The sequence below is a fragment of the Bos taurus genome, chromosome 4, assembly GCF_002263795.3.
Source record: "Bos taurus isolate L1 Dominette 01449 registration number 42190680 breed Hereford chromosome 4, ARS-UCD2.0, whole genome shotgun sequence".
Classification (NCBI taxonomy): Eukaryota; Metazoa; Chordata; class Mammalia; order Artiodactyla; family Bovidae; genus Bos; species Bos taurus.
In genome coordinates this window covers 47,417,711-47,430,175 of record NC_037331.1, presented here as the reverse complement: position 1 = coordinate 47,430,175, position 12,465 = coordinate 47,417,711, and the positions used below count along the sequence as shown (strand labels likewise).

At 40.0% G+C, this 12,465-nt stretch overlaps 1 long non-coding RNA gene across 1 annotated transcript in view; it reads left to right on the top strand.

The window, feature by feature from the left end:
* Nucleotides 1–9,758, top strand: part of LOC104972036 (uncharacterized) — a 554,511-nt gene extending 544,753 nt beyond the window's left edge. The window contains exon 5 of the long non-coding RNA XR_003034335.2: nucleotides 8,692–9,758. This is a non-coding gene — a long non-coding RNA (uncharacterized lncRNA). The remainder of the gene's footprint in view (nucleotides 1–8,691) is intronic.
* The last annotated feature ends 2,707 nt before the right edge of the window (nucleotides 9,759–12,465 follow it).

The following is a 12,465-nucleotide window of genomic DNA, read 5'->3' as shown; positions in this document are numbered from 1 at the left end:
CATCAAAATAGGAAACAAAGCAAAATACTGAGCCCCAAACAACCCCAGCCAAGCCTACTGAAACTATAATAAAATAAATGTCTGTTATTGTTTTAAGCCACTAAGTTTTAGAGCAATTTATTATACAGCAGAAGATAACTAATACACTGCCCTGTGAGGAGCAAGACTGGGCAGCAAGTGGAAACTCTTGTCAATTGAGTAAATAGTTGATACAACTAGGAAATAGCAAAGGTTTCAAGGATTGAAGATGGTAAGGGTAAATTTTGAGATTCAAAGTTAGGAAATCCAGTTGATATTTGGGTTATGTGACTCAAGGTGCATGGGAGAGGAACTGACTGCCAAGAGTTGGTTCTTTCAGCTTAAGATGCCTTTAATGTTCATTCTAGGTGGTTAAGTCCAGGAGAATAAGAAGGAAAGGAAGGATTCAGGACAGTAAGCCTGCCTAAGTAGAATAGATATTCTTGTTGACCTACTTAGATGCCATTTACTGAGCCAAGGCACAATTCCCTCAGCTATTGCATCCCTCTTTAGAGACCTGCTGTGGTACCCCCTACCCAAAAATGACTGAGAGGTTACACGCTTCCTCAGGGTGACCTGCAGTCATTAACTGCGAGATACAACCTCCTCCCCAGGCTCAGTGCTCGACAATTCCATGATGCTGCCCTTACTTCACATCTCCCCATAGGATCAGACTGAGGCTGGGCTTTAGCTGAAACCACACCTTACTCAGCCTCCTCCTCAGGGCTGTTCTGCTGCCCTCACCTCATACAGAATTCACCAGAGATCACTCCCTGGTGAACTCCCTGGTAAATCGCCTGTGCAAGAATCTCTTCTGCAGGCTCTGCTCTGAGGAAACCCAACCTAACAACCAGGCTCAAAGAATGTGCATCTACCTATAGCATCTATTGTTTGGCACTTTCCAGAAGCCATAATAGCCTCAGGTAGAGTGCAAGGGTAAGAACCCCACCACAAACTGATTTATACCATGAATATTAAATATTAGAGTCTCTTACCCCTGAGAGAAAAATTTAGGAGGATTAAGAGGATTTGGGGGCAAGTCCCTAACAATTAGAAAGAGGGGAAGTGCAGTGATGATTATCTCCTAACTGCAAAATTAATTTCTGAAGGACTGGCACAGACCATTTTCAAACCAAATGTAAGTGTGTTTGGATTACTGGGATAGTTTGGCCCTATGGGAGAGTTTATGGCTTTAGTGTAATGTCGCAGTCCTATTCTGGTTTTTTTTGTTTTTTAGAGTGTTTTTTTTCCTTTTAGAGTGTTTTTATAGGCATGTATGTGTGCGCTCAGTCGTGTCTGACTCTTTGCAACCCCATGAGCTGTAGCCTGCCAGGCTCCTCTGTCCATGGAATTTTCCAGGCAAGAACACTGGAGTGGGTTACCATGTCCTATTCCAAGTGTTAAGGCATACTGTACAATAAAATAAATACTGACACCTATGTTTGATGCTTCTATCATAAAAGAAAATACAAACAGAGCTATATAATGTCATCTACCATGGGATCCAGAGTTCCCAGGAAGCTTTAAAGATCAAAATGAACCTAATAAATTAAAATTCAACTATATCTCAATTAAAAAACAGAAACTAACACACCATTGTAAATCAACAATTCTTCAGTTGAAAAAATTTGCACATTGGGAGGATGTCTATTCCTGGAGAATAATATATCGAATCCAAAATCACAGCTTTTCATACTCTGTCCAAGCCAATAACCAAGGGAAAATAATTGATAGAAGAAAGATTTTTTTAACTCTGTTGGAAAGAGCTTCAGGGCATAGTCCTCTATTAATTTTTAACTTTGATAGCCTCCTATTTGAATGACATGCCATCGTTGTTTTATAATTTTTCTCATAATTTTTTTACCCAGGTGAGAATTCCTCCCATCTTTGGGCTCAAAGTATAGCAAATGTAGAAAATTGACTCAAACCCTTAGATAGACTCACTCATAGCTTTTTCTACCACCTCTTGCTACCAACTGGGCTGTCACTAGAGAAACTGGCCCTAGGGGAAAAAGAGAGGGTCCCACCAGTTTGCACACACACATACACACATCATCAAAACAAAGCCTGCTGGACTTCCACTCCCATCATGTATCCATTCATCAGGTCTAACTTCAGCTACACAGAAATGCTAGAGAAACACAGAATCAGTCACAGTTGCCTATCTCGGATTAAACACCTCCCTAGGAATGGCTCCAATCCTTACCACTTATTACTAACTTTTTATGTTTTCCATTTGGTAAGAACACTGAAGTCAATAATTTTGAGTCTGTAATTGCCATCAACTCTCTGTGAGCCAGAGCCCTTCTCTCTGTGCATCAGTTTCTTCAGCTTCAGGAAAGAGAGATTAATTTTGATCACTATTTCTGCATCAAGAAACAAGGGTTAAGGGGGCCCATCCAAGGTGGCGGCATAGGAAGACCCTGGATTCACCTCCCACAGACACACCAAATCTATATCTACATATAGAACAGTCCCTGAGAGGGTGGAATGATTTGGGAGAATGGCATTGAAACATGTATAATATCATATATGAAACGAGTCACCAGTCCAGGTTCGATGCAGGATACAGGATGCTTGGGGCTGGTGCACTGGGATGACCCAGAGGGATGGTACGGGGAGGGAGGTGGGAGGAGGGTTCAGGTTGGGGAACACGTGTACACCCGTGGTGGATTCATGTGGATGTATGGCAAAACCAATACAATATTGTAAAGTAATTAGCCTCCAATTAAAATAAATATATTAAAAAAATAAATAAATAAAGGAGAACTGAGGACTGACTGAATAGCTTCCGCACAATTGACAATAGAAGTACCCCACAAAGATGGGTAGGATAGACAGAGGCATGGAGTCTAGGGGAATCCCACCCTCAACAAGGTGCCCTGCAGTAGGGATGGATATCACTGAGGGGCCCATGCACAAACTTACCCACCCTGAAAGCAAAAACAAAATAACAGTTTAAAGAGCACCTAGACTGCACAAGAAGGAAGTATGTCTGCCAGCAGGTCAGGGAACTGCCAGAACACTCTCCAGGAATGATGTGTATGTATGTGTGTGTGTCTGTGTAATATACATAAATATATATATATAATCTAATAAGAAGGCAAACAGAACAAAAACAAACCCATAGATACAGAGAACAAACCGGTTAAGGTGGGGAGACGGGAGGGTGAGGAGGTTTGGATGAAATAAGCAATGATTAAGAGGTATAAACTTCCATCATGGGGATATAGTGCATAGCATGGGGATTATGGTTAGTAATATTTTAATAACTTTGTACTGTGATAGATGGAAACTAGACTTATCTTGGTGATTATTTCATAATGTATAAAAATATCAAATCACTTGTTGCATACCTAAAACTAATATAATATTGTAAGTCAGTTAAAGTAAGAAACTGGTTGAGAGGAGATGACTTTCATACAAAAAAAGATTATATGATTACATAAATCAGAGGCCACCACAAGCTACAGCCCCTACTTGAAGAATTCCTAGTATATTGAGCATAATAAAGGCTTTCATCAATAAATAAGTATGTTTGAAATTGTTGAAACAAAGGACTGTTGACCATGAGGACTTTTTGGGTGGAATACATACTGAAAATTCCATGTAGCCAGTCTTTGACAGAACTACTCCTTTTCAGCTTCATGGGTCTGTGATTATAGCTGGCCTGGTCAAACGCCAGGATGTTCCTGTAAAGTTATTTTTTTTACGTGGGATGAATGTTTAAACCTGTAGACTTTGAGTACAGCAGACTACTTTCCCACAGTGTGGGTGAACCTCATCCGATCAGCTGAAGGCCATAAAAGAAAGGCTGAAGCTTCCAGAAGGGATTTATCCTCAAGACTGCCCATTGAAACCCTCTCTGAATTTCAGCTTGAGTGGCCTTTCCCTGAATATTCTGTACTTAAAATTGTATCAGCTTCCACCTGAATTTCCAGACTGCCAGCTTGCCCTGTGGATTTCAGACTTGCCAGTTCCCACAACTATGTGAGCTAATTCCTTAAAATCAACCATTTAACCCCAATCTGAGTCTCCCTCTCTCTCTCCATGTTTGTATATGTGTACATATATGTGTATGTGAATATAAATGTGTGTGTGTGTATATATATGTGTGTATATATATTTCTGTGTATATATATTCCTGTTGGACCTGTCTCTCTGAAGAGCCCTAATATTCTGGCATCATGTTTTAATTGAACCAAAGACATTATAGAGTTGTAAAAATTTCCGTTTTCTGGTTTTTGTTTTCTTGCATAATTCGAATCCTCTTGAGAGTTGTGTGTGTGTGTGTGTGTGTGTGTGTGTGTGTGTGTGTGTGTGTGAAAGAGATAATTCTCTTCTGGAGGAAACCAGGAACAATATGATGGTGCAGAAAGGGTTCCTTATTACAAGATAAAGACAATGTAATTAAAAGATCAGGAAAGGGGAGAGACCCCTTGGTCACTCAGGGCCTTGACTATGCCACCAGCAGAAGTGTTACAGTGGTGCCCTGCTTCCTGAAGTGATTTGTGTTGGTCCTTTCAAGTTCTGAAAGCTGTGTTTTTCTAACTTAATGGCCAGTGTACTCAAGAACTTGAATCTGAATTGTCTCCTGACAAGCCTTTTAGCAGACCAGGTCTGTTTGAAGGGGTGGATGCCATTGTTAACCCAAGTTTCTGGCACAGCTTCTGCTTCAAGTTGGCCCTCACTGAATGCCTTCCATGCTAATGAACAATTTATAAAAGCTATTTAATGGTGATCTTGGCTTCATAGACTGTGTAGTTACTTTGGAATCCCTGGAGAACTCTTATTCTGGCATAGATATTCCATCCCAATAGTCCCTTGACAGAAGCAGTTGCTACAAATAGGATAGACTCCTTTATAATTCCTAAATGAGCAAGGTTTTATCCTCTCAAAGACCCATTTTTCTATGTCTATGAAATACTAACAGTAAGAATTTCTACCCTTTAAAATTATTATGAATGTTGAATGTAATAATGAATTTAAAGTCCTTAGCACAACTTGACACAACGCCAGTGCTCAAGAGCTATTATGAACAGAACAAACAAGTTTCTCAGATTTTCACTACAGATTTTAACTGAATATAGTTGTGTCTGGGAATGCATTGTTGGCCCTAAATATAAAGCAAATCACTATAATAACAAGCAGCCATGTATGAATCTCAGATCAAAAACTCAAGTGAGCACAAAATATACCTTCATTTTTTTTTTTTTTTTGATCATTCCATTTAATTTCTCTTTCTGGCTTAAATTCTGTAGAGTGGTAGAAATTTTCTCTTACCAATTTAGAGTATCCCTTTCCCAAGGTTTGTCTTAAGTGGGGCCTGCAACGAAGCTAAGGCGTTGGGTGGACTGGTGGAGGTGGTGGCATCTTGCCCGCCGGTCCTGTCTCCAGCACATCCACAGAGACAGCTGCAGTTATGGTTGTGGGAATGATCTCCACAGGTTGGGGTTGAGATGCCCCATCCTTTCCTCACAGGCCCTTTTTATCTAGCTGTTTTCTAATCTTCTTCCTGACATGAGTAGGAGTTTGGCATCTTTCTGTACTTGCCTTGCCTCTCTGGGGCATGCAAATATCAGCAAGGATATCTATGGCTTCCTTTCTGCCCAGACACATGATTTCCACATTTTTCCTGGGATCATGTCATCTCTCAAGGGCTCTTCCTGGTAAATAAATTTTCATCTATTTCTGAATCCCTTGGGGTAGGGTGGAGCATTCCTATTTAGCTTTGATAAATTTCCTAAGAAATACTTAGTATCACCTCCTTTGGGGCTCAGTTTTTACATGTGCAAGACTCTTAGCTTTTGTCAGAACACTGCTGAGGTTTTGCTTGAAAAGGAGAAGGGGAAATACTTAGATTAAAAAACATATAAGTCAAAAATCCCAAACAACATTTTTTCCTGCCTCATAAGAAGTCAATGATAGTCTAATGTAATTCAACATTTATAAAAGAAAAATTATTTCAGGTAAATATTTTGTTTAGAAACATGATCCGAAGAGGTAAGTTTTTGAAAGAGTATAAACTCTACCTGGCAGAGGGGATAAAATGCTATATGTAGGGAACTGGAGGTAGATCTCAAAGCCTTACCCAATAGAAAGCCAGGCTGGTGGATGCTGCCACACCCCCTCAGTATTTGTTAGATTCTGGTTGAAAGTAACCTGAAATATTGATAGCTTATTCCAAAGAAGAGTAAGATGTCTCCTAGAAAGCAGGGGCAGAAACAGCTGCAGCCAGGAACAGGAATGCTGTCAGTAGCTCTCCATCTTATCTCTGTTTTTCTTTTTGACCTCTCTTCAGACCATCTACATCTTTCTTTCATCCCTATAACACCAAAAGTAACCCGAAGAATTTTCCATGTTACTGGTAGGTTCAGTGATCTGGAAAGAGGCTGACGTGAGTCTCATATCAAAATCCAAATTTCTTGGGGAAAAACTCTGTTGGCCCAACCTGCATCTAGTGTACACCTCTGAACCAATTATTTGTGGCCAGGGTCTAAACTATATTTGAAGGCCTTCCCTGGCTGTCCAGTGGTTGACTTTACCTTCCAGTACAGGGGTATGGGCTCAATCCTTGGTTTGGAAGCTAAGATCCCACTTGCCTTGTGGCCAAAAAATGAAAACATGAAGCAGAAGCAACATTGTAACAAATTCAATAAAGACTTTCAAAATGGTTCAAAAAAAAAAAAAAAAAACAACCCTGCACTTGAACCAACATGGCCACTCTGAAATCAACCTTGTGGATAAAAAGGAAGACAGGATAGTTTCTAGAAGGAAGAAGGAATAGAAAAGGAAGTGAGTGAGTCCTGAGCGCACAAAATAATGGAACCTAGTCAATAACCCAGTGGTAAAATTCTTCTCTAAGTCAAATCTTCCCTCAGATCCACTCAAGAACTTTCTTCCATCGCTGATGAGGACAAATGGGGAGCAATGAAAAGCAGAAAGCTCTCTTCATGAGAAAGTTTAGGAGATCTGAATCACTGTTTGGTAATGAACTTTTTAAAGAACAATGTTCTTTCCCATAGTAGAGGAGAGAGGAAAAGAAGAGACAGATCCCACCAACTTGAGTAAGGGACAGGCTAAAGTTTTTATCTCTTGATATCTTCCCAGAAAAACTTTTTGCCACGGTGACTTTGAAGATTAATGGTATTTGAGGAAGGGATGGAAAATAACTTGGAGAGGTCCTGCCCCAGTACAGTAATATTTGCTTTATTGTGGCTTCATGAAAAGACTGTAACATTGTGAGCTATGCTCTCTTGGGACAGGGATGAAAAATGCAATGGTAATGGGTCACTGACAGCTCAGGGCTAATTCCTGAGTCAGAAGATGGGAGATCAAAGCAAAAAGTTATAGAAGGGAAAACAGGGCTACATGCCTCCCCTCACAAACACTCGCAAAGCAATGGTACTAATAACCCCATTCTTAGGAAAATGGAAATGACTTGCGATTTCATTGTTCATGCTTATGCAAAAGATTGAAAAAGAATAGAAAAGAAACTTAATAATGCCAGTTGCCTGTGGGGGAATTGGATGGCCAGGCTACCATGGGGAGAAGGAGACTACACTGCATACTCTTATATTTTTACCCATATGATAGCTAATAAAAAATAAAATGCATTAAAATGTTTTAAATGGTAAAATCATTAATAAGTAGCTGGAAACAAGAGTAAAGGGGGAACAAGTTTCTGGCCAGACTTAATGTATAAGTTTTAAAATGGGAAGTTTTATAACAAAAAAGAGATTATTTTCCTACAAGGGAAAAGAATCTGAGAAAGAATATATATATACATTACTGAATCACCGAGCTGTACACCTGAAGCTAGTAGTTGATATTGTAAATCAACTATACTTCAATTTTTAAAAAGTTATTTTGAAATGCATAAATTGAAGATGGTGCAAATTAGTTTGTAGTTCAAAGTATCTCTCCAGAAACACTTTGGAGAGGCATGTCGTCAGTTCTATGTCAAGGGAAATGAAGTGCACCTGTATCCAGCAAAGTCTTTCAAGAACCCTGCAAGTTTCAGTCAATGTTCTTTTACTTCTGTGATAAGATCAGTATGTCCAGAGAGGGTCCATATCTTCCCCATGAGGGGGAGGGCCTGGAATGGATAAAGTAAGAATCAGAGAAGCAAGTGACCCACAAAGACAATAGCACAGATCAGATCAGATCAGTCACTCAGTTGTGTCCGACTCTCTGCGACCCCATGGATCGCAGCACGCCAGGCCTCCCTGTCCATTACCAACTCCCGGAGTTCACTGAGACTCACATCCATCGAGTCAGTGATGCCATCCAGCCATCTCATCCTCTGTCATCCCCTTCTCCTCCTGCCCCCAATCCCTCCCAGCATCAGGGTCTTTTCCAATGAGTCAACTCTTCGCATGAGGTGGCCAAAGTACTGGAGTTTCAGCTTTAGCATCATTCCTTCCAAAGAAATCCCAGGGCTGATCTCCTTCAGAATGGACTGGTTGGATCTCCTTGCAGTCCAAGGGACTCTCAAGAGTCTTCTCCAACACCATAGTTCAAAAGCATCAAGCAAGAAGGAAACCTATGTTGTTGAAACATCTGAAACTACTGAGGGACTGCTTGGTATTGTAACAGCTTAGCAATAGCTGATTAATAATACCCAAGACTTCTTTTATTGTGTGTTGACAATTCACTAATTGAATTCTCTAGGTCTGGACAAGTGTACTGTTGACATCTGAGAGTCCTACAGAACAGTTTTGACCTGGAATATTTCAGGGCAAGTGTTGCCAATCACCTATGCCACAAAACAACACGACTTCTGCCAAACATGTGATTTTGTGCAAGCTGGTCTCCTGGTTGGGGCTGCAGAAAAGGTGAGCTGCACATTTTACCTCCTGACAATCGAATGAGTTGGCTTGTCGGATAGAGTTATTTAAGCCAGCCCATTTTGCTTTGTAGAGTTGCTGTCAACTGTCCTTTGGATGCTAGTTTTCTGAGTTTAGTTGTTTCTAGATCACCTTTGTGTCTATAGTGATAAAGCTATGCCTTTATATGGAGGGAAAGAAAACATAGATCCTGTCTTTCTCTTTGTAATAAAGACCATACGAAAAGGAAAATGTCATCTCCAGCACCTCCCTTGAGCACCTGCACTCTGCCTGCCTCCTGTGTGGTCAGAACTGATGCCCAGTGAAGGCAGTCATTAGCTGTGTGATGGTCAAGACAGGACTCTTGACGGAGGCCCATCTCCCAACATGGAGAATCATCTTTGACCACCCATGCCACAGACCCAGAAACATACACTACAGAATCAGAGATTTACAGACAGCTTTCTATGTGCCAAACACTATACTATATACCAGAGCACATATGAACAAAACACATGGAAATAAAATGTAAGTTTCTCCCTGGGAAGGTCATACTCTGTCAGGACACATAGCAAATACCCATATTTGGATACAGTGATACTAAAGCCTATTTATCCATGTTATTTGCTTGTTTAAGATATTTATTTAAAAACAAGAACCCCAGAAATAACCCAAACTGTGTCATTCTCTTACCAGGAAAGAGATCTGTTCCTTAATACTACCAGTTTCAAAATGAAACACGTTGTATTAGCTTAGTTCATTCTTTGGGGATTTTTTATGATTCCCCCCTCCCCCCCCCCAAAAAAAAACCCTCTGGCTTGTTTTCATTTCAGAAGCACAAGCTCTGCTGTTCATGTTTCATTTTCTCCTGAATTTTCAACCTACAATGTCAATCCTGTAATCATTTTATTTCCTTTTCATATGTGGCCCTTTCTGGTGACCTTTCATATCATGTGAGCTTTCTTCTTAAAAAACATATTTATTTATTTATTTGGCTGCATCAGCTTTTAGTTGCAGCAGGCATGATCTTCAGTCTTTGTTGCAGCATGCAAGATCTTTCGTTGTGACATGTGGGATTTTTCGCTCCAACATGTAAGCTCTTAGTTGTGGCATCCAGTTCCCTGACTAGGGATCAGACCTGGGCCCCTGTGTTGGGACCGTGGAATCTTAGCCACTGGACCACCAGGGAAGACCTTCAAATGAGCTTTCTATAGCCTTTTTTTTTTTTTTCCCATGGATAATCAAAGAAGGCAAGATTCATTTCCTTAATTTATTAGAGTTCTTCGAAGGTGGCAGGGAATGCTCCCTGTCTTAAAATTTGTAAGATATTCTCAAGTTGAAAAACCCATGTCACTCAAGATGTGGAAAACTGAGATCAGTGGATACAGTTATAGAGAGGTAGATCTCTGCACAACATAAAAACAAATGTCTGATCTGCCTGTCTACCTCGAAAACTATGGAGTTCCTCCTTGCTCTATGAGTTCACACAGAGACTGGATGATCACATCTCAGGAACATGAAAAGGAAGTGTTGAGACTCAGAGGGTGGCCAGAGCAGGAACATTATGTCCTTTGTGGGGCCCAGTACAAAATGAAAATATAGGACTCTCTGTCCAGAAATAATTAAGAACATCAAGATTGCAACAGTAGAGTGTTAAACTAGGTATGAGGCTCTTCTGAGCACAGGGTCACATGTGACTGCTCAGGTAACACCTCAAGAAGCTGGTCCTGGGTCCGAGAATTGACGATGAACTCAAGGAGGCCTTGGAGTCCTTACAAAGCTGGAAGTATCAAAGTTTCACAAAATCAGCTGTCCTCAATCACAGAATTTAGAAGAAGATAGAGAAACCAAGGGGTCCAAGAGTTTTAAACCTAGACTTAGAAGCTGTACCCTTTATATTATATGGAAAATGTTTGTGTCTGTGCATTTTCTGTGAGAGGGTCCAGAGATTATGAAAGGATTCTGGCAACCTCCCCACAAAAATCAAGAATCTCTAATCCAATTCCCTCATTTTGTCCATGAAAAAAATTGATATTTACAGGAGGAAAAATAACTTACAAATTTGGAAGGCTAATTCCTTTGGAATATTTTACTTTTTTAAATATTTGTATTTATTTATTTGGCTGTGCTTGGTCCTAGTTGTGGAACTTGGTTTCTTCAATCTTTGTTGAGCTGTGTAGGGTCTTTTTTTAGTTGGAGCATGTGGGATATAGTTTTCCGACCAAGGATTGAACACTGGCCCCCTGCATTGGAGCATGGAGTCTTAGCCACTGTACCACCAGGGACATCCCCCTTTGGAATATTTTAAACTTTGAATCTAAAGGGGACTCTCTTCATCACTGTGACTTAGTTAATCAATTTAGTTGCAATTGCCTCATCAGTAAATTTATGTTTGCCATGGCTTTTTCCATTTTATGCTTCTGTTCTCATCTTGATCAATAATCTGATTCATATTTTATGGGACATTGGCTTACACACTGTAACTTTAATTTTATGGTCTTAACTTCCAAAATACTTATTTGACTTCTAAAAAAGCACTGAAGATATATTTTTGGATACAGTATACTAACGCATATATATGGAATTTAGAAAGATGGTAACAATAACCCGGTGTACGAGACAGCAAAAGAGACACTGATGTATAGAACAGTCTTATGGACTCTGTCGGAGAGGGAGAGGGTGGGAAGATTTGGGAGAATGACATTGAAACATGTAAAATATCATGTAAGAAACGAGTTGCCAGTCCAGGTTCGATGCACGATACTGGATGCTTGGGGCTAGTGCACTGGGACGACCCAGAGGGATGGTGTGGGGAGGGAGGAGGGAGGAGGGTTTAGGATGGGGAACACATGTATACCTGTGGTGGATTCATTTTGATATTTGGCAAAACTAATACAATTATGTAAAGTTTAAAAATAAAATAAAATTTAAAAAAAATAAAAAAATAAAGTTGGTTCCAGTTGTGGGATTAATAGAGTTAAAACTTCAGTCATTGGAATTTCAAACTAAGATAAGAAGCTAGCACCATTTGTCACCCTCTCTTATTACTCAAGCATGACTGCTAATATAAGAAAATAGACAATTTTCATCAGAAATAGTAGCATATGTATAAACAACAATAGATTTATGACGTAAATGTCATTTTCACATTTCCTTTTCCAAGTTTCTGTGTACATTGCCCTTAAAGCTCAACATGGTGAAACTTGGGTAATTACATTTTCCACTCATTGTCCTCTTCTGTCTCTTCTCTCTAGCATTTTCCTGTCTTGGGCCACCGAATTATTTCCAGTTCACAGTGTTCTCCTTAGAGTCCCTCAGCCTACTCAGGTCTTTGGTTCTATAGTACATCTTTGTAATATGGTCTTCTGAAAAATGTGTCATTTAATCTTTACAAATATCCCACATAGTATGGCCAAAGTTATTTTCAAAGATGGCCATACCAGTGTATCCCAACCGTGTGTTCTTTCTACAGTGTGATGTTGACATTTCTCCATCTGTGTTTGCTCCTCTTGAATCTGGGTGGGCCTTGGACTGTGGTAGATGTCTCTGCATGACTACTGAGGCTAAGTCATAAAAAAGGCTAGAACTTCTCCCAGAGTTTTCTCCCTTGGAAGCCTTC